General features: G+C 42.7%; 1 protein-coding gene and 1 pseudogene across 3 annotated transcripts in view; one reads left to right on the plus strand and one right to left on the minus strand.

Annotated features, from left to right (window-relative positions):
* Positions 1-27,341, minus strand: part of GRIN2A (glutamate ionotropic receptor NMDA type subunit 2A) — a 427,129-nt gene that overhangs the window by 330,636 nt on the left and 69,152 nt on the right. The gene's annotated exons all lie outside the window — the stretch shown is intronic.
* On the plus strand, positions 23,659-25,197 carry LOC111534185 (annotated as a pseudogene).

A 27,341-nucleotide genomic window follows, 5' to 3' on the forward strand; every position in this document is an offset into this window, starting at 1 on the left:
CTGGGATCCCCCTGGCCAAGAGGGGGTTCCATTTAATCAGTTGGGGTTGGTAAAATGTTAGTTGTACTTTGCCAACTATTGTGGTAGTCACTAGGGACAAAACAGTGAGTGAAAACTAATACAGTTCCTGCCCCTATGAAGCCGATGATCCCCTAGGAGAAATACACATTAATCACATACCCTGGAGGTTAAAGATATATGTTCACTACCCCTTGATTTTGGTGATGGTATCACAGACGTATGCATATGTCTATATTCATCAAAATGTTTACATTAAATATGTGCAATTTTTTATATGTCAACTATACCTCGATAAAGCTTTAAAAAATAAGCACACAATCAATGTTAATTATGCAACCACCATAAATGTTACCAAGGAGAAGCATATCATGGGTTCTGGGAGGGCAGTTGATAACAGGTTATGGTTTAGGAATGATTTTTCTAAGGAGTGATGATGAGGTTGAGGTCTGGAGAATGTCTAAGAATTATGAGAGAGTTTGGGGTATGTGTGCTTCTTTCCGGGAGGGTTGAAGGGCTCTGTTTCAGGCAGAAGAGGCAACATGTAGGAAGGTCCTCTCAATATCTAACACTGTTAGGCATATAAAACCTTTGATAATAATAATCAGATAATCAGATAATAATAACAGAGGTCTAAACGGCAAACTATGATTTCAACAGCAAGCTATCTTGATAAGGTTCTGCCATCTCTCAAAAATTTATAGCAAGACAATTACTTCCCAAATCCCCTTGAAATTAATTCCATCCTCCTCCAGGAGCTGTGACGGGCGGGAAATGAAGCTGATGAGGGGGAGGCGCAAGCAGTAGTGATCACATGAGAGCATATCAAAACTTTGGTGAATTTTACCTCTTTAGTTTGACCTGGAAATTTTCCCAATCCCAAGACATGGATGATACCATGTGATAAAAATTCTTAAGATATATTTATTCATTTATTTAACAGCTTTTTTAGTATTTAGGACCTACCAGGCACCATATGAAGTGCTAAAGACACAATGGTGACCAAGACACAGTCTACTGCTCTCTGTCCCCTGTACTCTATTTTACCATATCTATCCCCAGCCCTATCAGACCCAAGAGGGAGGGGTTTCCAGTAGCCAAAACAAATTATACCCAGGCAAAATAATTTTGAAATAGAAAAACAATGGTGAAGGACTTACACTATCCTCATTACAAACAGATTACAAAGTTACAGTAATCAAGAGAGTGGGGTATTAAGGGAAAGATAAACAAATAAATCACTGGAACATAGGAACATAATAAATGTTTAGAAATAAGCTCTGACACTGTCAACTGATTTTTGACAAACATGACAAGATAATTTCATAGGAAAAAGATAGTCCTATCAACACATGATGCTGTGAAAATGTGCTATCAATATATGAAAAAGTGAACCTAAATCCTTATCTCCAAACCACACAAAAAAATTAACTCAAAATAGATCTTAGACCTAAATATAACAATAAAACTATAAAGCTCCTAGAAAAAAAAATTAGAGAAAACCGTCATATCCTTGGGTTAAGCAAAAAGCTCTTAGACACAAAACCATTCATTATTCTTTTACTAGACATAAATGAAAAACCAGGCAAATTCGTCTCCACTAAAATTTAAAACTTTTGCACTCCAAAGACACCATTAAGAATAAAAAGACGGCCGGGCACGGTGGCTCAAGCCTGTAATCCAAGCACTTTGGGAGGCCGAGACGGGCGGATCATGAGGTCAGGAGATCGAGACCATCCTGGCTAACACGGCGAAACCCCGTCTCTACTAAAAATACAAAAACTAGCCGGGCGAGGTGGTGGGCGCCTGTAATCCCAGTTACTTGGGAGGCTGAGGCAGGAGAATGGCGTAAACCCGGGAGGCGGAGCTTGCAGTGAGCTGAGATCGGGCCACTGCACTCCAGTCCGGGCGACAGAGCGAGACTCCGCCTCAAAAAAAAAAAAAAAAAAAAGAATAAAAAGACAAGCCAGACTACGAGAAAACATTTGCAAATCATCCATATGATAAACAACTATATCAAAAATATGTAAAGAACTCCTACAACTCAATCATAAAACAGCTCAAAAATAAGATGAGCTAAAAAACTCAATACTCAATAGTTATTTCATCAAAGATGAAATACACAGGCCAATAGGAAATGAAAAGGAGTTGAACATTAGTCATTATGGAAATGAACATTAAAACCACAGTGAGATACCACTTCCATATACACACTAGAATGACTGTAATGAAAAAGACAGACAATACCAAGTGCTGGCAAGGATTCACAAAAACTGAAACCCTTGTACATTGCTGATGAGAATGTGATATTGTCCAACGACTTGTGAAAACGGTTTGGCAATTTTTAAAAAACTGAAACGTACACTTATTATATGGCCCAGCAATTCCACTTCTAGGTATCAACCCAAGAGAAATTAAAACATACATCCACACAGACTGGCACATATTCACAGGAGTATTATCCCTAACAGACAAAAAGTAGAAACAACCCAAATACCCATGAGCTGGTAAATAAACAAAGTGTTGGCTGGGCACAGTGGGCCACATGTATAACTTTGGAGGCCAAGGTAGGCGGATCACTTGAGCCAGGAGTTTGAGATCAACTTGGGCAACATGGAAACCCCATCTCTACCAAATATGTATGTATAAATATATAAATATACATGTATAATATATTTATGTATAATATGTATGTTATTATACATACATATACATATATGTATATATGTATAAATATATAAATATATATGTATAAATATATAAATACACACACACACACACACAAAATTAGCTGGGTGTAGTAGCGTGTACCTGTAGTCCCTGCCAGCTACTTGGGAGGCTGAGGTGGGAGGATTGCTTGAGCCTTGGAGGCAGAGGGTGCAGTGAGCTACAGCCTGGGAAACAGGCCCTGTCTCAAAAAAAATAATAATAAAAAAATGTTATATATCCAGATAATAGAATGTTATTTGGCAATAGAAATGTAGAAAACAGCCGGGCGTGGTGGCTCAAGCCTGTAATCCCAGCACTTTGGGAGGCCGAGATGGGTGGATCACGAGGTCAGGAGATCGAGACCATCCTGGCTAACATGGTGAAACCCCGTCTCTACTAAAAAATACAAAAAACTAGCCAGGTGAGGTGGCGGGCGCCTGTAGTCCCAGCTACTCGGGAGGCTGAGGCAGGAGAATGGCATGCACCCGAGAGGAGGAGCTTGCAATGAGCTGAGATCCGGCCACTGCACTCCAGCCTGGGTGACAGAGCAAGACTCCGTCTCAAAAAAAAAAGAAATGTAGAAAACACTGATACATGTGACAACGTGAATTAACCTCAAAGACATTATGCTAAGTGAAAGAAGTCATACTCAAGGGACTATATATTGTATGATTCCATTTACATTAAATTTCCAGAAAAGGAAAATCTATACAGACAGAAAGTGGATCAGTGGTTGCTTGAGGCTGGGGTTAGGAGCAATGACTGACAGGCTTGAGATGATTTTTTTAGGGCTGGCAAAAATGTTCTAAAACTTATTTGGAGTGATGGTTGCAAAATCTGTAACTTTACTTTAAAAATCACTGGATTATATATTTACAATGAGTGCATTTTATGATATGTAAATTATATCAATAAAGGTATTAAAATAATCCTCTAACAGCCCACTCAATAGTTTAGTGATCTACATGCCTTGATATACCTCCAGTCTAGTCCTTTCAACAAAGAATAGAAGAGTTTAGTCAAATAAGGAGTCTTGGGGATTGGAATGGTTCTAGCCTCATTCTAAATAATTCTACCCAAACAATATTCAGGAATAATTTTTTTAAAGTGGCATAAACACCATAATTACAATGCACATATTTTTAATCTTTTCTGTTCTAGAAAGGGAGTCTTGTTACAGTCCAAGGAAAATCAGTATTTTCACTAAATTATAAATTAACATTTCAGCAGACATGCAACGTTGTGTGAGCTCTTCCCACGTTAGCAGTCAGAATATAGGGGACAGCATCACCTTTGCCTCCAGGGGTCTCAGGGGGCAGTGGAAAGAGATCAGGGTATCTTCAAGAGTCTGAATTTCTCTCTTCTCAAGAACAAAAGGAAAATTAAGCAATTTTTTTCTCTCAATGATTTTGCCTTTTATAGTAACTCTTATAGACTGCTTACTACGTGCCATGCACTGCTCCAAACATATAGAATATATTAACTAACTTAATGCTCATAACAACTCTATGAGGTCAGTTCTAGTTTATCTCTTTTAACAAATAAGTAAACTAGAGCAGATAGGTTAAGTGACTTGTCCAAGATCACACAGCAAGCTAGTATAATGGAGATGGGATTCAAACTCAACCGATAACTCAAGTCCCTTCTCTTAAGGCTTCCATCTCATGTCCTCAGAGGCATTAAATCTCAAGTTATAAATAAAAGATAAGGTAAAAGGCAGCATGAAAAGTTGCTTTTATTTTTTTTTTAAACAGGCTGGAGTGCAATGCCATGATCTTGGCTCACTGCAGCCTCTGCCTTCTGGGTTCAAGTGATTCTCCTGCCTCAACCTCCCAAGTAGCTGGAATTACAGGCACCCACCACCATGCCTGGCTAATTTGTTGTATTTTTAGTAGAGATGGGGTTTCGTCATGTTGGCCAAGCTGGTCTCAAATTCCTGGCTCAAGTGATCCACCCGCCTCAGCCTCCCAAAGTGCTGGGATTACAGGTGTGAGCCCCACACCCAGCCAACTTTTCTGAGACCCAGAGGGAAGAAGAGCAAGTGGGGCTCAGAGTCACAGTTGCTCAGCACTGCAGGCAAGGTCAGAGTGTCATAATAACAGATGGGGGTAGGTATTATTGCTCTTGCAGCCTGCAGGTCTCATAGGAAACTGTCCTTTAATATCTTGCCTCGCTCCAAAAGGAGCAGCCTCTGTCAGAAGATCTCAATGATCATAGGCACATCCCAGGTGTGTGTCCTGCTTCTCATCAGGCCTCTCCATCTTACTGGACCACTGGGTTCAGCCCTGACTTGTGGGAGGGGCTGGGCCTCCATAGCTTCTAAAAACATACAGTTAATATACAGCATCTCTCCTACATCTGTCGTGTAGCATTGGCACCTTCATTCAAGTGACAGTATTATATAGTCAGGTGGCATCAATCAGCTTTAATCAGCCTTATATTTAAGAACTACAGTCTCTGGGTATATTAGGGAACACCCTGGCCACAAAGTGGCGGGGGGGGGAAGCCTTTTGCCCTAGATTGCATGATGGCACAATCGGCCCAATACTTCATCCCTTACTGGAAACATGTCCCTGCCATAGGATACTGTGGTCTCTGCCACTTAAAAAGCAGGATACAGTTCCTCATTCCTTGACTTTGAGTTTGATCATGTGACTTAGTTTGGCCAATTATATGAGGGAGACGTGCCACTGTGTCAGTTTTGCCTTTTGCCCAGGGTGTCTAAGACTGCGGAGAAGAGACTGTCTAGGAAACTCTGCCCCAGACATCACCAGAGAGCTCACGTAGTGTGGTTTCTCTCCTTGTATCAATGAGAAATGAGACCCAAAGAGGATAACTGATGCATCACCCGGTGAGTGAATCTAGGAGCTACAGTGAAACCCATGTCTCCTGTCCTCCTGGTCCAGGTTTCTAAATGGGAAGCATCAGAACCTGGCTGTCAGAAAAATCATCTGAAGCCCCAAGGTTTCATGGAGCAGTTACTCTCTGCTCAGCACCAAGCCATGGGCATAGGGGAGATACCAATAAGGAAGATGACTGGGTCCCTGGTTATAATGTCCTAAATCTGTAATGGAGTGAATGGGTGATACCCCTGAATCAACAAGACACTTGCAAACAAAACGATGAGGGCTCAGGAGGGTGCAATTTTTAAAAAGTGCTGGACTAAGGAAAGGTGAGAGTTATAGGCTCAGTTCCACCACTCACATGCTGTATGACTTTGAGCTGGTCACTCCCTATCTCTTAATATCAGCTTTTTCATCTGTAGAATGTGGGTATACATGAGAGGATTCTTTTAGAACTCTAGTTCTCAGTTCTGACTGCATATTATTCTTGGAAAGTTTTTTTTTTTTTTTTTTTTTTTTTTTTTTTGTGAGACAGAATCTCGCTCTTGTTGCCCAAGCTGGAGTGCAATGGCACAATCTCGGCTCACTGCAACCTCCACCTCCTGGGTTCAAGCGATTCTCCTGCCTCAGCCTCCTGAATAGCTGGGAGTACAGGCATCCACCACAACACCTGGCTGATTTTTGTATTTTTAGTAGAGACAGGGTTTCGCCACATTGGCCAGGCTGGTCTCAAACTCCTTACCTCTGATGATCTGCCCGCCTTGGCCTCCCAAAGTGCTGGAATTACAGGCATGAGCCACTGTGCCTGGCCCACAGGGCATTTTTTAAAAGAGGAATCCAGACCCTTGGAGAAATGACTGATTGCTGATTCCAGGGTTGAAGCAGGCAAAGTATAAAATGAACCTAGAGCATCTTACTGTTTCAGAAAATACGGGAATGTGCGCTTAAAATATATATATAGAGAGAGTATATTTGGCAATAGGGCTTTTAGGAGGTAACTAAGGTTAAATGAGGTCATAAGAGTAGGACCCCAATTTGATAGGATGGGTGAACCTATAAGTAGAGGGAGAGAGAGATTTCTCTTTCTCTCTCTCCACCAGCATGCACTGAGAAAAGGCCATATGAGCACACAAAGAGAAGACAGCTGTCTACAAACCAGTAAGAGAGCCCTTACCCAAACCCAACCATGCCAGCTCCCTGATCTTAGACTTCCAGCTTTTAGAACCACAAAAAATAAATTTTTGTTGGTTAAGACACCCAGTCTATGATATTTTGTCATAGCAGGCAGAGATCACTAAGACAAGAATGTGTCAAAAGAATACAAGAGCCAGGTTGAAGTGCTGACCGACAAAATCTGAGACAATTTAAGCATAAATATAAATAATGACAGTAATGGATTATAACTCACTGAAAAATTAAGAATCTTGAGCCCATGCTAATATAAAGCATAAAAGTAAAAATAAATGTTCTTCCTTATAGCAGAACACTAGTAAAGAGAAGGAATGATGGAGTTAGAAAACACCAATGGATGCTAAAGCTGGTGAGTAAAAACACGATAAGGAAGAGGATATTTACACAGTCTCAATGTATCTCCCTACAAATATAGGAACTACAGTGAAACCCAGGTCTCCCATCTTCCTAGTCCAGTTTCTAAGCAGAAAGCATCAGAATTCCCTACAAGTTACTTGTTAACTACAAACAGGAAATAGCAACTTTACAGTAGAGACTGCAGATACTACCTTAACCATGTAGTCAAAATTAATATCACCAATATCAAGACCAACTGACATCATCTCTTGATACAATGCACCAAGAAGAACACAATGTCACTTCAGTGGTATTTCTACAAAAAAACAATGTGTGAAAGAAATAGGGCAAAATGCAAACAACTGGTGAATCTGGATAAAGAGAATATAAGAGTTCTTTCTACTATTCTTTCAACTTTTCTGTAAGCTTGAAAATATATCTACTTATGACACAAGTTTACCTATGTAACAAATCTGCACATGTACCCCTGAAATAAAAAGTTAAACAAAGGAAAATATATCTAAATGCATACACAGTTTAAAAAATATGTAAGACCAAGCCCCACCCCAGACTAATAAAATCAGATTCACTGGGGGTTTAGGGCCCAGGCATCCAAGTTTTTGATTCTATGTTTGTTTTTTAGACTCCTTGGTTGATTATAATGTGCCTCCTAGGTTGACAGCCTCTACAGGGCTCAGAGGATAGTCACATTCTGACATTCTCTGGATCTGTGGGTAGCGAAGTAAATGGTTTAGAGCAGTTCCCAACCAGCAGCAGCACCTGAGCACCCAGAGACTTGTAACAAATGCAGATTCTTGGGCCTCACCCACACCTACTGAATCTGACACTTTGGTGGTGTATCAGCAACCTGTGCTTTAAACAGGCCTTTTGGGGGTTTTGATGTTCACTAAAGTGTGAGAACAATGGTGTGTGTTGCTTCTCAGGTAACTAAGAGTGTTCTTCTTTTCCCTTTTAATTTTTTTAAATTCTGTTAAAACACACACACACACACAATGTACTATCTTGGCCAGTCAGCATAGACTTCCAGCCCCACATTCCCTTTCCCAAATGTCTTCCAAGGGGCAAAGTCCAGACACAACAGTGAAAGTGTAGATTTTACTCCACTGTTCTAATTACCAGTTTTTTCTTGCTGGTGGTCTCATTTCCCTGCCCTCCTCCCTACCTGTGCCACGTACCCCATTCTCCTTGTACTTCCCCTACTGGTCGGTCACCCCATACATAGTGCTGCTACAAACACTAATTCCTTGAAACTAACCTGTCCTCTCCATCGCTCTCAAGCCACATTGTCTGAGCCTGCCCAGGAGACAAAGAACCAATGCAAAATTAACAATTTACTGAAAAAGACCAGATCCCTTTTCCAGGTGTGAGACTGTACCACGGTGTTAGCTGTGACAATTTTTAGGTGGTACAAGAAGACAGAATTAAATAACATCAAGTCACATGGTGCGAAAGTTGCTCCCTTTCAAAACTCTTCTGAAAACGTCAGGGAAAAAGCCCCAAACATCCTAAAACACTCGCTAATCTCCCTTTTTAACAGCAAGATCAGGCCTCAGGCTCTGAGCCTTAGGCAGCAGTCTCTGAGCTGTTTGGTCTTCGTTGTATGTATTTTTGCAACTTACTTTCTATTTGTGGGAAGTGATACTGGTTTTCCATTTCTGACTCTGATGCCAAGTTCCTTTTTTAAAATAAATGTGGTTAAATTAAAATGCAAGTGGTTTAAAGTACACACGAAATAAATAATCGTAGAGATGTCTGAAGTTGGAAAACAGAGAATGAGGACCTGGGCTTCTTCCCTGCGAAATCTTCACCCCACATATATCATTTTGGTGTCTTGGAAACTGCATCCTACCATGATCTAATCTATGAAGCAACAGGAAAGGAATGGAGTCTCCGGCGAGACTGGATCACCAGTTCCATTAGAGGGGCTGGCAGAGCCCACTTTTGTTCTTCTTCCTGGTCCCTAAGCCTTCCTGAAACCCAGGGACTGGAAAGGGATCCTAACTAAATCTGCAGCTATTGGCATATCCTAGATCCTGGTGAGCCAGAGATGGGCAGTGGTAGAGACAGGGATGGCTGATAAATGTGAGCAGATCCCTAAACTGCATCCAACCCTTCTGTACCTTCTTTCTTAACACCCTTCATCTAACATGTAGGAGAATGAAAGTGGATCCTCGTCTCTCACCTTAAGCAAAAATCAACTCAAGATGGATCAAGGACTTAAAACTAAGACCTAAAGCTGTAAAAATTCTAGAACATGTGAAAATCCCTTCTAGACATTGGCTTAGGCAAAGATTTCATGACCAAGAACCCAAAGCAAATGCAACAAAAACAAAGATAAATGGGCAGGACTTAAGCTAAAGAGCTTCTGTACAGTCAAAAGAACAATCAGCAGAGTAAACACACAACCCACAGAGTGTGAGAAAATCTTCACAACCATACATCCAATAAAGGACTAATATCTAGAATCTACAAGGAACTCAAACAAATTAGCAAGGGAAAAAAAAAACAATTGGAAAACAAATTAGCAAGCCCAAACAAAAGTGGGCTAAGGGCATGAACAGACAGTTCTCAAAAGAAGACATACAAATGGCCAACAAACATATGAACGAATGCTCAACATCACTAATGATCAGGGAAATGCAAATCAAAACCACAATGCAATACCACTTTACTCCTGCAACAATGGCTATAATCGAAAAATTAAAAAAATGGATGTTAGCATGGATGTGGTGAAAAGGAACACTTCTACACTGCTGGTGGGTGTAGTACAACCACTATGGAAAACAGTGTGAGGATTCCTTAAATACCTAAAAGTAGAACTACCATTTGACCCAGCAATCCCACTACTGGGTATCTACCCAGAGGCAAAGAAGTCATTCTACCAAAAAGACATTTGCACACACATGTTTATAGCAGCACAATTCACAATTGCAAAAATATGGAACCAGCCCAAATGCCCATTAATTGATGAGTGGCTAAAGAAAATGTGTATATATACATACATACATGATGGAATGAAACTTGGCCATAAAAAGGAATGAATTAATGGCATCTGCAGCAACCTGAATGGAACTGAAGACTATTTTTCTAAGTGAAGTAACTCTGGAATGGAAAACCAAACATTGTATGTTCTCACTTATAAGCGGGAGCTAAGCTATGAGAATGCAAAGGCATAAGAATGACACAATGGACATTGGAGACTCGGGGGGAAGGATGGTGAAGAATAAAAGACTACAAATTGGATTCAATGTATACTGCTAGGGTAATGGGTGCACCAAAATCTCAGAAATCACCACTAAAGAACTTACTCATGTAACCAAATACCAACTGTCCCCCGCTACCACCAAAAAAAAAAAAAAAAAAAAAAACCTATGGAAATTTTTAAAAAGGAAAAATAAACAAATAAAACTAGTACTGATTTGGGTTATTTCAGTTTGTGTTCTCCAAATAGTTGTTCAAAATAATTTAGAAAATGCTCCAAAAAACCACTCATCTTACAGGAATTTAGATCAAAGCAAAGAAATTTCTAACATTCCCCATACTTTGTGCATCTGACCTATGATTTTTTTCCTTGACCTTCAAGACTTATAAAGGACATCATTATGAGTAATTGCAAAACCATTATGAAAATCAACTCCCTATTTTGCATGACTCCCCATGTTCAGCATAAAAGATACTTACTCAAAAGCCTGGTGTTTTCATTCCAGAAGGAACTCCTTTTAATGCTGCAAGCAGCATTACAATTTTAAAAGAGAAAAAATAAATTCTTAGTAATTAAATGCAAATCACTAGAGCTCAGAATTCAGGGCCCTGTCTCTGGAGTGCCTAGATTCAGCACTGGGAGAAATAAGTAACTGAGAAAAGGAAAGAGGATGCTGTCCTGTCTCCCTCCCTTGCACCCCCCTCCTCAGCTAACCAGTGTTCCCCTGGCTCAAAGAAAATGTGGAAATTGTTGGTTTTTCACAAGGATGACACTATCTGGAGCTGCTGTCCTCCGAGAGTAGGACAGGTCAGAAGAGATCTGCACCTGCTCTGCTAACGTAGTTTTGCCATCTCTAAGGGTTTGGTTTGCTGGCTTGTTTACTGGAGTCAGAAACAGAATAAAGGTAACTCACTTCAAAGGCGAGATTCAAATGCTACTTCCTAGAAGATACCTTCAGGACCCTCCCTCACTCCCAGATAGAAAGAACTCTTTTTCAACATGGTATTGAACTCCGAATGTTTGTTATTTCAAACACCAGTACTGAAACATCTACTCATTCCATGAAGTTCCCGAGGTTGCAAGAGGCACTGTACCGAGTGCTGGGGATACAACAGTGAAGACAGATAATTCTCCATTCTTATGGAGCTTCACTGAGGGAGTTCAGGGAGGCAGCAGTTAGCCAAATAATCACAAAAGTAAATGCAACATCACAAATTGTAGCGAGTGCTATTTAAGTACATGAGAAGAATTTACTAGTCAAGAAGTATCAGCAGAATGAACAGCAGGTGCAAAGGGCCCATGTCAAACAGGTGAAGGGGGACATGAGGGAAACTGCAAGAAGGTCAGTATCACTTTTGCAAAGAGCAGGTGACAACTGGGGCTCCAGAGGTAGAAGAGGTCAGTCATGAAGTGCTTTGAAGACCACAGAGAAAAATTTTATTCCTATCCCCATAGCAATGGGAAGCCATGAAACCGTTTTCAGCAGGTAAACAACACGATTGAGTTTGCATTTTGAAAGATCCCACTGGCTTCAGTACAGAGGATGGAGATTGAGCAAAAAGCAAAGATGCTTGTGGGAAGGAGAGTAATTCGAAGACCTTTGGTTGTCCTGGCAAGAGATGTTGAGTGTTGGATCACAGAGCTGGTGATGGAAATGGGGAGATGCACTTCAACGACTGATGTTGGTCAAGTTACTTCTATCTGCACCTCCATTTCCTCGTCTGTAAAATGGGAGTAAAAAGCCCACTCACCTACCAGTGAAATGAGATGGCATGTGGAAAGCACCTGGCACATCCTGATGATTCAATAAATGATAGCCATGATTACAGTGATGATCTTTGTAACTCTTGTAAGATGCTTTTCAGTTCACATCTTTTAAAATGGTTGTTTGTCCACACTGTTCATTACATCTGTGCAGCTTTATGTTATTTGAAGGCATAGTCCCTCCCTGCTGGATTCACTTTATAACAAATTAGTTCTCCCACCAGGATGATTAGCACCCAGTAAGTGTAAATAAATATTTGTGGAGAACACTGACTTGAATGGCCCAGATGGTGGCAGTCAGCCAGGCTCCCTAACCACTTGAGTTAATCCATGACAGACGTGCTGGCCAATGCTTTGCAATGTGTGATTCTCCAGGTGTGACTTCCATGGAGACAACACTTGGATCCGATCTGCCTTCAAAAACGAATGTGTTGTTCAGCCACTGGGTACAGATTACTGACATCCTCTGGCTTCAGAGCCCTCAGGATTCACCTTTGTATTTGAGCTGAAGTCACATTCTGCCAGAGCAGTCCACAGCCAGTGACAGAGAGTGATGGGGACATGGGGCCTGGCAACTTCTGCCCAACATGGGGCTCCTTTCATGGGCGACCTCTGCTCCAAAGCTTTCTGGTTAGGTTGGCAGAGACTGTCCAGTCTGCATGGTGGTCTGAGGCTCTCCCTTGCATACTTCTGCTTCCTGCCTTCCCTATTTTATTTTTCCCAGGTGCTTATGCCCCCTCAATAAACTTCTTGTGCCCCTAACTCCATCTCAGCATCTGTTTCCTGGAGGATCCAACTGGCTCACCTTGGAGAGAAAAGAATCTGAACATCACAACATGAAGAAGCATACACAAGAACCAGGTAAGTTAAGTAACTCAGAGCTATCTCTTGTCCCAAAGGATTAAAACCTCTGAGCACTGTAAGAGAACAGTCTAACTAAGTTGGCTCAAACTGCCAGGAAGCTTTCTGAGCAACAGCAGATGTCGGGGCTTCAAGAAAGATTGCTCCCCGTTTTTGGCCAGAATCCCAGGGGTCATTTACTGCAGTGATGTTGCCAGTTCTTCTCCCCTCTGGCCAACACCTCTCAATCCATTATTTGGGATACCAATTACAAACCTGGGACAAGAGCCTAATCTCCCTGCAAGGAAGACTTGGGCTGTCAGTCTACTTTAACATCCCCGCCTTGGAAATTGTTATAGATCTCAGGCTAAAAGTAGAGGGAGATGAGAAAAAGCATCCCTCACACAACCTTCAGGTCTTCCATTGGAGAGATAGCCCCACTCTAGGAGGGAACGGTTATGTCTATAATTTGAAGGATATTTTGGCAGGTTTGGGAAAATCTATTCAAAGTTTAGTTTAGTGTCAATTTCTAGAACATCAAGCCACTTTTGTGGAGGTAAGAGTGACAGGAAAAGCTGACAACATGGTGGAAATCCTAAAGATGACAGTAATAGCAGTTAGTATTTATGGAGCAATGAGTATGTTTGTAGATTGTGAGCAGTATATTTTACAGAATCAAGACAGCTAATCATCACAGGAACTCCTAGACATTGGTGATATTTTCACCAATTATTTCAATGAGGACACAAAGGTTCTGATATGGTTTGGATGTTTGTTCCCGCCAAATCTCATGTTGAAATGGGACCTCCAGTGTTGGAGGTGGGGCCTGGTGAGAGGTGATTAGATCATGGAGGCAGAGTCCTCATGAATGGCCTAGCACCATCCCCTTGGTAATGAGTGAGCTCTCGCTCTTAGTTCACATGAGATTTGGTTGTTTAAAAGAGTGTGGCACTGATCCCCTTCTCTCTTGCTCTGTCTCTCGCCATGTGATATGCTGCTCCCCTTCACCTTCCACCATGATTGAAAGCCTCCTGAGGCCTCACCACAAGCCAAGCTGAAGCCAACACCATGCTTCCTGTATAGCCTGCAGAACCATGAGCCAATTAAATCTCTCTTCTTTACAAATTACCTACCTTTGGGTATTTCTTTTTTTTTTTTTTTTTTTTTGGGGACAGAGTCTCACTCTGTTCCCCAGGCTGGAGTACAGTGGCCGGATCTCAGCTCACTGCAAGCTCTGCCTCCTGGGTTCACACCTTTCTCCTGCCTCAGCCTCCCGAGTAGCTGGGACTACAGGCGCCCACCATCTCGCCCGGCTAGCTTTTTTTTTTTTTTTTTTTTTTTGTATTTTTTAGTAGAGACGGGGTTTCACTGTGTTAGCCAGGATGGTCTTGATCTCCTGACCTCGTGATCCACCCGTCTCGGCCTCCCAAAGTGCTAGGATTACAGGCTTGAGCCACCGCGCCTGGCCCGGGTATTTCTTCCCCCCCCCCCCCGCTTCTTCTTCTTGAGACAGAGTCTCCTCCATTGCCCAGGCTAGAGTGCAGTGGTATGATCTCTGCTCACTGCAACCTCCACCTCCTGGGTTCAAACAATTCTTGTGCCTCAGCCCCCCAAGTAGCTGGGATTACAGGCATGCGCCACCATGACAGGCTGCCTTGGGTGTTGCTTTATAGCAACACAAGAATGGACTAACATGGGCTCAGGGAGGTTAAGCAACTTGTCTAAGACCACAGAGCTAGCAAGAGGTAGAGCTAGGATTCAAACTTAGCTCTCTCCAGAATCTTCAGAATCAAAGACTACATTTATCCTCCCTTCCTCCACTGTTCTAGATCACTCTTGCACTGGGGCACTCTTAATCTGAGAGATGTACCCCACTCACAGACATGGAGTGGATGCCTCAGTTGCTGCATCGTTTAACAAGCATCTATTGTCTACTCTGTGCCATCCCCTATGGTAAGCACTAGAAGAAAAGAATGAATGATCCTTGACATCAAGAAGTTCAAAGACTAGCTGGGAAGATGCTAATATAGCAATTTCTTTTATTTTCTCTAACAGGAGACCCACTCTCAACTATGTGGAGTAGATACTATCAGCAGCAACAGCAACTTCTTTTTTAAACAAAGAAAGTGAAGATGGGAAAATGTAAACTTGTCCAAAGACATACATCTAGTTGTGAGAAAGCTGACACCCAAACCAGGTAAGCCGATATATCACAGCCTCTGAATCACCATCACTGAAACAAACAACACACCTGGGGATGGGGGAAGGGCTTTCCTCGCACAAGTTGGGAAGCAATTTGCAGACATTTTGCAGAGCAAACTGCAACTTTTCTTTAAGGACAAAGAAAGTGAAGATGGGAAAATGTAAACTTGTCCAAAGACAGACATCTTAAATGAGACCAGAATAGATACAAGAACAACCACAGCCACATATAACTCTAACCATCAACGGTATTACTAATCCCCAAAATATTTCATCTTCTTGAAGTTTTACGGCCATGGCTCTTGAATGTTTTGAGGGTACAGGGAGATACGGGTTTAGGCGGCTGAAGCAATACCCATCTATAGATAAGAATATCGCCAGAAGTCCTAATAACCTCACAGAATCTACAAAACTAGAGTCCATATGTATGCCAGAATCCCCGCCCCCAACATGTTTACTCTGCCGACTACCTCTAATGACAGAACTCTAGACTTAATTTGCCAGCTCATAGCTCTTCCACATACTTTTTGGAGGCAGATTCTGTCTCTACAGGCTCTACATCTTCCCTTAGATTCTAGAGCACCATGGAATGTATCTGCTCTGTGTTCAAGATGGAAGCCCTTCAAATAATTGAGTATAACTATCTACTCACCCCTCTCACTTCCCCATTTCTCTCCACTCTCAGAAATGCAAACATTTATCCTTTCGTTGACGTTATTCAGGAATCACTTCTAGCGCCTGTACCTCCCTTAGTCATGTTCCGTTTAACAAGCCTAGTTTATCAATGTTCTTCTTAAAATACAGAACCTACACATGAGCGTAGCCAAAGATACAATATCTGTGAAGGGACTGTGAAAACGAGAGTAGGCAGATGTAAAGGGTTATTATTTTTTCTCTAGGACTAAATAAAAATATAAATGCTATTTCTCTTAACACAAACCAGTTTGAAGAAACTGTTCGATGTATTCATTCTGTTATCTGTTCATCTGTTATTGAACCTGTCCAGGTAAGAGATTAGAAGGACTTGGGCCAGTAGAGAAAAGAGAAAAGTGGATGGATATGAATACTATGTAGGAGGTGTAGTCACAAGGTGAGGGGTGTGAGGAAAATGGCAGTAGCAAGAAGTTTAGCCTCGGCATCTGGGAGGATGGTGGTACCATGCCCTAGAGGGCGGCCACTTTGAGGAATGAGTATCGTAAGACTCCAACAAATACTACTAGAATAAATGACTTAATAATCAATATGTCCCAGCACTTTGGGAGGCCGAGGCGGCAGATCACGAGGTCAGGAGATCGAGACCATCTTGGCTAACACGGTGAAACCCTGTCTCTACTAAAACATACAAAAAACTAGCCGGGTGAGGTGGTGGGCACCTGAGGCAGGAGAATGGCGTAAACCCAGGAGGTAGAGCTTGCAGTGAGCTGAGATCCGGCCACTGCACTCCAGCCTGGGCGACACAGCGAGACTCCCTCTCAAAAAAAAAAAAAAAAAAAAGTCAATATGTAAGTTATATTCATTCCCCTCTGCCTCTGGCTTTACATCTGATTAGATTAAAAGCACTCTCACAAGTGGGAAGCTTGCATGAGCACAATTTTACCTGGCTATGGGAAGGAATGGTGTTCTCCGTGTGCATTTTTATTTTTTCCAATTATTGGATTCTCCAGGGTGCCCACATGACAATGCCAAGTTTCCGTACTGAGTCCTAATTCCCTAGAGGAAAAGTGCAAAACATACCTAAAAATAAATAAATATCCAGCCTTAAAAATCACTAAAACAATCCCTTGGCTCCCATCAACATTGTAGACCCCACCGTGTGCAGGGGCTGCGGTCGACAGCAGGGGTATGAGGAGAAACAGGTCAGGTTTCTACGTCCCTCGTGAGTGCAGAGTCTAGGAGGAACACTGACAGGAAAACCAAAATAAAATACCTGAAACTCCACAATATGATAAATGATATGACAACAGGGGAGGTGCTAAACGTTATAAGAGCACAGCAGAGGCATAAAATGAAAGAAGCCTGAAGCAAACTTTTAATTAGTTACACAAAAAAGTCTTTAGTCTTCTTTGCCAAGATTAAAGCAGTGCCGCTCTGGGTCTGGAGCTGAGTTGGTAGCTGTGGTCTAGAAGAATTCAGAGTTCATCCCGAGTCTCCTCTAGAGACGGAAGCCTGGAGAAGCCAGAAGGCCCTGAACCCCTGACAAAAAGCCTAAGGATCCTCACCCAGCAATGCTGACCACAACCATTGAAACACGAAGCCAGTGCCCCAGAGAGGAAAATCCTTGCCCTTTAATGAAGCTGACAAAAACCTCCCAACAGTTTGCACTGTGTCTTTCCGCAGATACAGAAAAATGAGCTGGGAAATAGAACAGTCACATCAGGGCCAAGAGAGCTGTGGACTTTTGAGGTGTTGCCTGGGTCTCCTGGGCGGTAGAAGCAGCTGGCCCAATGTTTAACAAAGATACTAACTTTCAAATATAAGAAAACCATGTAAAAAAAAAATCAATGGGGGAGGGGGTGTTTAAATGCATTTGAGACCAGCCATATGGCAGGCCATTTGGCAGCCCTTATAAGCCTTAGTTTTAATAACATAAGAATTCCCTATGAAATTCTAAATAAGGCTGGGCATGGTGGCTCATACCTGTAATTCCAGCACTTTAGGAGGCTGAGTTGAGGTGGGCAGATCTCCTGAGGTTAGGAGTTTGAGATCAGCCTGGCCAACATGGTGAAACCCCATCTCTGCTAAAAACAGGAAAATTAGCTGGGCTTGGTGGCACGCACGTGTAATCTCAGCTACTCAGGAGGCTGAGGCAGGAGACTGGCTTAAACCCAGGAGGCGGAGGTTGCAGGGAGCTAACATCGTGCCACTGCACTCCAGCCTAGGTGAAAACGCAAGACTCTATCTCCAAAAATAATAATTCTAAATAAAGCAAAATAAAATATATGCATATATATATATATACACAAAGGTATGCATATGCACATATGCAATGCACATACATGCATATGTGTATAGACAATGCACATACATGCATACATGTGTATAGACATATGTACAGTATAGCCAGCCATGTTAAAAGAAGTTTTCTGCACAGCCACCTTTCATGTATGGAACTGTGTGCAAAAAAAGACTTACTCCCAAGCACTGTGAGAAACTTGGATAAAATGAGGCATGCATACTCCCCCATTTGAAATATCCACTATGATGACCATTCTTAGAAAAGAAATTCATGAAAGAGGTGGGTTTTTTTTTGTTTGGGGGTTTTTTTTTTTCTTTTTTCTTTTTTTTTTTTTACTTTCTTTTTAATCCTGTTGAAATTCTTTTTTAAATTAAACATAAGAAAAAGTGGCCTGGCACAGTGGCTCACATCTGTAATCCTAGCACTTTGGGAGACTGAGGAGGGAGGGCAGCTTGAGACCAGGAATTCGAGACCAACCTGGACAATACAGTGAGATATTGTCTCTATTTAAAAATTTTTTAATTAAAAAAATTTAAAATAAATAAAGAAAAATAAGAAAAAGCTCCCAAATCCCACCACCCTAGTACAACCAAGCTGGCCACAGCATCACACTTGAGGTTGTTCACAGCATCCTCCTCTGGGGATGATTCTAAGTCCCTTGAAGAGAGACAGCATGACTTGTTTGTCTTTTTTTTTTTATTTAGGAGCTCACTTTGTCGCCCAGGCTGGAGTGCAGTGGCCGGATCTCAGCTCACTGCAAGCTCCGCAGCTCCGCCTCCCGGGTTTACGCCATTCTCCTGCCTCAGCCTCCCGAGTAGCTGGGACTACAGGCGCCCGCCACCTCGTCTGGCTAGTTTTTTTGTATTTTTTAGTAGAGACGGGGTTTCACCATGTTAGCCAGGATGGTCTCGATCTCCTGACCAAGTGATCCGCCCGTCTCAGCCTCCCCAAGTACTGGGATTACAGGCTTGAGCCACTGTGCCCGGCCACTAGTTTGTCTCTGAATCCCTAGTAGCTGGAAGTGGTCTGACCCCCAGAAGGTGCTCCGATGATGTCCGTTGAATGGATAGATGAGAATGCACATGAGGAAATGTGATTTTTTTTCTAACGAAGTAAAATGGCATTCCATGGACTTTCGGGAAGTCAGCTCCTTCACTTCTAGAGAAGGAGAATAAGGCAGGAATTCAAAATACTCTTATGAACAGAAAGGCAACAGGTAGAGCAGGACATGGGGGGATTCACGAAGGGAGAAAAGGAAGGTAGGAAAGCTAGGTTGTACAATGAGCAGCAAGCCTGGGTGTTATTTCACCCTCCTGAGAACATGCCAGAGTAGACATTGCCGTTATCTCCATTTGCAGAGGCAGAAACTAAGACAAATGAATCAGAAGACATGATGTTCATCTCATAAATGGACATGTGGAGATTTGAACCCAGCTCAGCTGGCTTTGATTTCAGAAATCTTTACCCCTAAGGGATACCATGAAGTGAGACAAAGAAAGAAATGGAGGGCTAGGGATGACGACTGGATTTCCTGTTGATTGAACGAATGCTGAACCAAGCACGTGTACTTCAGTCCTAACCATACACAGGGAAGTTCTTCCTGTATTTGGAAGAGCTAAGCAGAAGATCTCAGCACTAGACCCAGCCCCTGTTTCCATGCCCTGTTTCAGCACTAGATAACAAGATATATTTGTGTAGGAAGGTGGATGAGAAAAGCAGGGTGGATTTGTCTCCACCAAAGGAAACCACAAGGTATAAACAACAGCAGCAATCTGCAGAGGACAATGTACACACAGCCTCTTTCCTCCAACTCTGGTATTGAAACTGCCCTGAGCTGACTTTAAATCCACTGCAGGTAGTTGCATGAGGAGTACTTACAGAATCCTGTGGGTTCTGTTGCTACTCTCTATCATGGAGTCCTGCAGCCTTTGAATAAACACCTGTGCTCTTGCCAGGCCAAGTTAGCAAATAGCACAGTGTCATGTCTGGAATTTGCAAACCAGGGTTGAAGGAAGGTAGACACACTTCTGTGAAGGAAACTGATATTCTGTTGGGGTTTGCAACATCCCTAAATGTCCCGTCCTCCTCCTGGGAATCCTAGCAGTTTAGAAGATTCCCGAAAGGAAAAGGAGCAGCTCACCTGAGACAAGCAAGGGTCAGATTGTTGAAGCCACTGTTGCCCTGCTGAGCTTCAGGACACTGAACTCATGGTTGCAGATTTAATAAGCAACAAAAAGAATCCATTTCACAGGCATTTTTCAGTGCCTGTCTGACCACACTGATCAAGGCAGTGGGGGTACAGAGGTGCACAAAACATGCAAAGTGTCTGCTACAGTGATGCTTATCCTCTGGTGAGGAGAGCTGAAGTTCTGGGAAAGGAGAGTTTGAGGGAATGCCTCATATGCAACAGGCCAACCCTGGGCTAGATCCTACTCATGTCTGTCTTATCCAATTCCTCCCAGTAATCCCATGATTAGGTAGTCCTTGCATCAAATCATTTTAAAGAAGAGAAAATTGGGTGTATTAGTCCCTTTTCATGCTGCTGATAAAGATATAACTGAAACTGGGAAGAAAGAGAGGTTTAATGGACTTACAGTTCCACATGGCTGGGAAGGCCTCACAATCATGGTGGAAAGCAAGGAGGAGCAAGTCACATCTTACATGGATGGCAGCAGGCAAAGAGGGAGAGCTTGCGCAGGGGAATTCCTCTTTTTGAAACCATTGGATCTCATGAGACTTATTCACTATTGTGAGAACAGCATAAGAAAGACCCACCCCCATGATTCAATTACCTCCCACTGGGTCCCTCCCACAACATGGGGGAGTTGTGGGAGTTACAATTCAAGATGAGATTTGAGTGGGGACACAGCCAAACCATATCACTGGGTCTCAGAGAAGTAATTGCCTCAAGAATCACACAGCTGACAGGTAACAGAGCCAGAACTAAAATCCCAGGCCTCCTGATCACAGCTGCCATGTTGCACAGCCCTCATCTTAGAAGGGATCAGAATTTGTGTTCACGGTCACACATGTTCAGGGTCACATTTAGTGTATGGTGTAGCCAGGATTCAAGCTGAGATGAGCCAACTCTAGACCCTAGCCTCCTAACCACTATAGATACTGCTCTGCTAGCATACTTGAAAACCACCATATATGTTCTTGGAAATGCACCAGGCACATTACCATGTTGGGCAGACTTATTACTATTCTCCAATATCTGCAAGTAACATAGAAGCAAAAAAGCACATAACACATAATAAAAATAATTACACATAGACCTGAGGTAGAAAACAATCAGAGGAGAAGGCAAGAGAAAGGGGAAGCCACCTGAAATAGAACTGTCGGGAAACATCCTTTTGGAGGAGACATTCAGGCTGAGAAGCTAATTAAGAAATAACAGAAAACTAATGAAACCCAAAGCTGATTGTCTTTTAAAAAATAAAATAAAAATGATAAATCTAGGTAGACTGATCAAGAAGAAAAAGAGACTATCAGAAATAAAGTCTGGTACATTACTACAGACCTTTCAGATATTAAAAGGATTAAAAAACCTTTATGCCTATAAATTTGACAACCTAGATGAAATGGACAAATTCCTGGAAAGATACAAATTACCAAAGCTTTTTCAAAAAAAAAAAAAGAAACCTTCAACAACCCTATATCAATTAAAGAAAATGAACCCATAGTTTAAAACCCTCCCACAAAGTAAACTTCAGGCCCAGATGTCTTCTTTGCTGCACTCTATCAAACATTTAAAGAAAAAAAAAAGAGTCCTACACAAATTATTTCAGAAACTAGTGTTCAGGAGGGAATACTTCCCAACTCATGTAAGGATGATAGTATTACCCTGATTCCAAAACTGGAGCAAGCCATTATAAGAAAACTCTAGACCAACTTTCCTCGCAAACATACATGCAAAAGTGCCCCACAAAATATGAGATCAAATAGAAAAATACATCAAAAGGCAATGCATTACAACCAAGTGGGTTCACACCATGAAGGTAGGCTGAAATCCAAAGAACAAGAAATAAACAGACTACAAAAAAGAAAAGGAAGAATGAATAAGACCTACTATTTAATAGCACAACAGGGTGACTATAGTCAATAATGAATTAAGTGTACATTTTTAAATAACAAAAAATACATAATTGGATTGTTTGTAATACAAAGGATAAATGCTCAAGGGGATGGACATCTCATTCTCCATGATGTCATCATTTCACATTATATGCCTGTATTAAAATACCTCATGTACACCATAAATATATACACCTACTATGTACCCACAAAAAATAAAAATAATTTTTTAAATAAAAAGAATTTTAAATAAAAACTGAAATAACCTGTCAAGTGAAGAACAAGAAGAAAGTTTTGGGCAAAGGGAGTGGCACACTCAGCGGTTACAGGGTAAAAAAGAGCTTGGCAAATTTGAAAAGGTGAATGGAGACCATCTGGAATAGCATTTAACGAGTTAGGGGTACGTAGTAATGGATGAGATTAGAGAATAGACAAGGCTAGATCACACAGGACCTCATAGTTTGGATTGGTAAATAGTTTGGATTTTTTAACAAATTCTAATGGACGTTATTACATGGTTTTTACCTGGGGAATGTCATGGGACTGTTTGTTTTAATAAAGATTTACTAACAGAATATGGAGAAGCAAGGGCAAAGTGGAAGAGAGTAAGGAAGCTATTGCAGTGATCCAGGGGAGTGATGGCACCAGCCAGGACTGGGGGAGTGCATGGGAGAGGGAGAAAGGTGGGTGAGTCAAGGGATATTTCGAAGATAATAGCAACAGGATTTGCTGATGGATTACAAGTATGAGATAAGGAGAAATTGTATAGCAGGATCTGGATAAGTGATCGTAAATCCTACTCCCTTTTCCTCCTGGGAATATTTAGTCCATAAAAAACCTCCCAGGCTCCACTCCTTTTACAGCTCAATGCAGATGAACTCAGTGGCCTTAAAAGCCACATGTTGAAGGTGGCAGAGCCAAAAGATGAAAGGAGGTGAGCCCTTGAATCGACCCTTGTCAGAGGGCCACCCTCTGAATGCAAACATCCACATTCGACTTCAGATGAGTAAGAAGTACATCTGTTGTGGATTAAGTTTCTGCTATTCAGGGATGTATGTGTTAAACTAACCTTTCTTAACCTAATTACTTCAGAGAAGAAAAAAAATCAAGAAAAAACTAGTGTATCAGCTTCATCAATTAAGTGGAGTTAAGAATACTCTTTCTTCAGCTCCTAAAAGAACTGATTGAAATGAGACAGTCTGGAGGCTTTCAAGGGATTAGTTCAATTCCATTTCTAAAAGCAATCTCTGCTGAGAAAATAACAGTAAATATAAAGGTTTATGCACAGAGATGTTTACCACAGTGTTATTTATATTAGTAAAAGTTTCCATGAAAGTGACCAAGGCATCCAACACTAAGTGGTTAAATAAGCATCATTATGATTTGACCTTACATGGGCATTAAAAATATGATTACAGTCCCCTGGCCCGCAGCGTCAGCAGCAGCAGCGAAGGCGGCAGCCGCGTGGGGGTTTATGTCGAGTCGCAGGGCCTCGCAGCAGCATGGCGGACTACCTGACCAGCTGTGGCACCAGCTACGTGCCTGAGGACCGGCTCACCACGCAGCAGTTCTTCGTCAGCACCTATGGCCTCACCCACAATGACTTCCTGATTCTCCCAGGGTTCATAGACTTCATAGCTGATGATGTAGACCTGACCTCAGCCCTGACCCAGAAGATCATGCTGAAGACACCGCTGATCTCCCCCCATGGACACTGAGACAGAGGCCGACACGGCCATAGCAATGGCTCTGATGGGAGGTACTGGTTCCATTCACCACAGCTGTACCCCAGGGTTTCAGGCCAACGAGGTACATAAGGTCAAGAAGTTTGAACAGGGCTTCATCACAGACACGGTGGTGCTGAGCCCCTCACACACTGTGGGTGATGAGCTGGAGGCCACGATCCGGCATGGCTTCTCTGGCATTCCCATCACTGAGATGGGCACCATGGGCAGCAAGTTGGTGGGCACTGTCACCTCCCAAGACATCGACTTTCTTGCTGAGAAGGACCACATCACCCTCCTCAGTGAGGTGAAGAAGCCAAGGATCAAGCCAATGGTGGCTCCAGCAGGTGTGACATTGAAAGAGGCAAATGAGATCCTTCAGCGTAGCAAGAAAGGGAAGCTGCCTATAGTCAATGATCGCCATGAGCTCGTGGCCATCATCGCCCACACCAACCTGAAGAACCGAGACTACCCTCTGATCTCCAAGGATTCCCACAAGCAGCTGCTGCACTGGGCAGCTGTGAGCACCCATGAGGATGACAAATACCGCCTGGACCTGCTCACCTGGGTAGGCGTCAACGTCATAGTCTTGGACTCCTCCCAAGGGAACTCGGTGTATCAAATCACCATGGTGCATTACATCAAACAGAAGTACCCCCCACCTCCAGATGATTGGGAGGACTGCGGTGACAGCAGCCCAGGCCAAGAATCTGATTGATGCTGGTGTGGAGGGACTGCACGTGGGCAGGGGCTGTGGCTCCATCTGCATCACCCAGGAAGTGATGGCTTGCAGTCGGCCCCAGGACACTGCTGTGTATAAGGTGGCCGAGTATGCCCAGCACTTCGGTGTGTCCATCATAGCCGATGCGGCATCCAGACCGGGGGGCACGTGGTCAAGGCCCCGGCCCTTGGAGCCTCCAGTGATGATGGGCACCCTGATGGCTGCCACCATGGAGGCCCCTGGTGAGTACTTCTCAGATGGGGCACAGCTCAAGAAGTACCGGGGCATGAGCTTGCTGGACGCCATGGAGAAGAGCAGCAGCAGCCAGAAACGATACTTCAGCGAGGAAGGTAAGGTAAAGATCGTGCAGGATGTCTTGGGCTCCATCCAGGACAAAGGGTCCATTCAGAAGTTCGTGCCCTACCTCATAGCAGGCATCCAGCACAGCTGCCAGGATGTCAGGGCCCACAGCCTGTCTGTCCTTCGGTCCGTGATGTACTTAGGAGAGCTCAAGTATCAGAAGCGGACCATGTCAGCCCAGATGGAAGTGTGGCGTCCTCGGCCTGCACTCTTTCCAGAAGCAGCTGTACTAAGGACAGCAGTGGAGGCTGAAGTGGTGGAGGGGGCACACCCCAGTGTCCACCTTCAGGCACAGCCTCTCTCCATAACTGAGTGGTCCACAGATTTGCACTATGGGTTCCCCAGCTCCTTTCCAAGGAGAGAAGAGAGGTCCTGAGGGCTCTGTGGCCCCTCGCTGGGCATCCCCTGCAGAGTCAGGACTGCTCCCTGGGCCAGGCTGCCTGGAAGCACCCCCCAGCCCAGCCAGCTGGGCTATCAGGCCCTGCACCTGCCTCAGGTCTTTCTTGCTGCAGCATGCTCCAGCATGGCCCCCACCCCAGGGACAGGCAGCCCCTCCTGGCTTCTCCTGCAGGGCACCTCCCTGCCCCCAACCCCCTAGGAAATGGTTTCCCTGCCTCTGGCCCTTCCCAGGCTGCTGCCCCCTCAGCCATGTGATACTCCTGAGCTCCTGACCTAGGCCAAGGGGAGGTCTCTGCCCCTTCCCCAGCCCTGGGCTGGCCTTGGGTCCTGCTCCTCAGGCCATTCCTCTGTCCTTGGCCCTGGGAAGGAGGCTGCCCTGGTCATGGCCACCTGCCCATCATTCCTGACTCACCACTGTCCCCTTATACCGTTCCTGCCCTCTCCTCAGCTGCAGCTGAAGGCTTTTTTTTTTTTTTTTTTTTAATTATACGTTAAGTTCTAGGGTACATGTGCATATCGTGCAGGTTTGTTACATATGTATACATGTGCCATGTTGGTGTGCTGCACCCATCAACTCGTCAGCACCCATCAATTCATCATTTATATCAGGTATAACTCCCCAATGCAATCCCTCCCCCCTCCCCCCTCCCCATGATAGGCCCCAGTGTGTGATGTTCCCCTTCCCGAGTCCAAGTGAGCTCATTGTTCAGTTCCCACCTATGAGTGAGAACATGCGGTGTTTGGTTTTCTCTTCTTGTGATAGTTTGCTAAGAATGATGGTTTCCAGCTGCATCCATGTCCCTACAAAGGATGCAAACTCATTCTTTTTTATGGCTGCATAGTATTCCATGGTGTATATGTGCCACATTTTACACTGTTGGTGGGATTGTAAACTAGTTCAACCATTATGGAAAACAGTATGGCGATTCCTCAAGGATCTAGAACTAGATGTACCATATGACCCAGCCATCCCACTACTGGGTATATACCCAAAGGATTATAAATTATGCTACTACAAAGACACATGCACACGTATGTTTATTGCGGCACTATTCACAATAGCAAAGACTTGGAATCAACCCAAATGTCCATCAGTGACAGACTGGATGAAGGCTTTAACTTAGCACATTTTGGGATCATAGTTGCGTCACTGCGTATTAAATAATCGGAATAAATAAAAATTATGCTTCCAGAGATTTTGATAGTAAGTGAAACATGCAGTTTATATACTACTGCATGTATAAATTGTGTGCAATTACAAATATGTGTGAATATATTTATATCTTATGTACTTATATACATACACATACATACATACACATGCACATCAATGCACACACACATATATATATATGGAGAAGGAAATAAAGGGGAAAATGCCATTATTAATATGTGTGACAGCTTTATTTATAATTTTAATTTTATTCTGTATTTCTAAAACAATTATCATATAACACTCTTGGGACCAGATGAAAATAATATATACTCAGCATTATTTTTAACAAATTTAAAAGACTATTTTTTTTCCAATTTATGGGTTTTTTTATTTTGGGGGAAATTTTTCATAATAAAGAAAGGTCAAAAAAATATTGTGACTCCTTTCCAGATTCATTAAAAATTCTTCTATAACATGATCTATAATGGTTGCATAATACTTCATCGTACAATGGTGTACCATAATACATTTGATCATTCAGTAGTTTCTTGACATTTAAATTGTTCCCAGTTGGCCTCTATTGCTACTAACACTGATGAAAACCCTTTGCATAATTTTGGGGGTCCACCCATAATTAGTTTCCTTGAATTAACTTCATTAAATGTAGACATAGATTCCTAGGTCAAAAGCTCCACACAAAAAAGGTTTTGAGTATATACTGCCATATTATTTTTGGAAAGGTTGTACTAATATATACCCATTGGCAGTATAGGCAGAGTGAACTGTTTTCTGTATGTTATTCTTCTCTTATAGTTTTCTTAT

Source organism: Piliocolobus tephrosceles, chromosome 17 (assembly GCF_002776525.5).
Source record: "Piliocolobus tephrosceles isolate RC106 chromosome 17, ASM277652v3, whole genome shotgun sequence".
Classification (NCBI taxonomy): Eukaryota; Metazoa; Chordata; class Mammalia; order Primates; family Cercopithecidae; genus Piliocolobus; species Piliocolobus tephrosceles.